The sequence below is a fragment of the Dioscorea cayenensis genome, chromosome 19 (assembly GCF_009730915.1).
Source record: "Dioscorea cayenensis subsp. rotundata cultivar TDr96_F1 chromosome 19, TDr96_F1_v2_PseudoChromosome.rev07_lg8_w22 25.fasta, whole genome shotgun sequence".
Taxonomy (NCBI): Eukaryota; Viridiplantae; Streptophyta; class Magnoliopsida; order Dioscoreales; family Dioscoreaceae; genus Dioscorea; species Dioscorea cayenensis.
Window position 1 is genome coordinate 6411780 of NC_052489.1, and position 558 is coordinate 6412337.

General features: G+C 43.9%; 1 non-coding gene across 1 annotated transcript; it reads left to right on the forward strand.

The window, feature by feature from the left end:
- Positions 1 to 213: 213 nt before the first annotated feature.
- Positions 214 to 320, forward strand: LOC120250912. Its single transcript, XR_005533242.1, has one exon. It is a non-coding gene; the product is annotated as a small nucleolar RNA R71 (small nucleolar RNA).
- Positions 321 to 558: the final 238 nt, after the last annotated feature.

The window sequence follows — 558 nt, forward strand, 5'->3', positions numbered from 1 at the left end:
AAAGAAGTGACTGCATCTATTTCATGAAACCCAGCCACCTTCTTTCTTTCCCGCGCATTCCACTGATAACTGTTCATGGCCATGTCTTCTACTAACTGTTGGCCTTCTTCCGGGGTTTTACTCCCCATTTTACCTCCCACGGTGGCATCTAAAAATTGCCTTGTACTCAGATTCAACCCATTACAGAAAGTCTGAATAATCATCCATTTGGGAAATCCGTGTTGTGAGCACCTCCGCAAAAGATCCTTGAAGCGCTCCCATGTCTCAAACAATGATTCCAATTCCATCTGCACAAATGACGATATCTCATTGCGAAGCTTGGCCGACTTCCGCGGAGGGAAGTATCTAGCAAGAAAAGCTTTGACCATCTCATTCCAAGTCCTGATGGATGCTTTTACCAAGGAATGAAGCCACTGCTTGGCTCTTCCCTTGAGAGAAAATGGGAAAGCCCTCAATCTAATAGCATCATCCGATACACCATTAATCTTCAGCATATCACAAACTTCCAAGAAGTTCTCTATGTAGTTGTTTGGATCCTCATCAGCCAAACCATTGAAT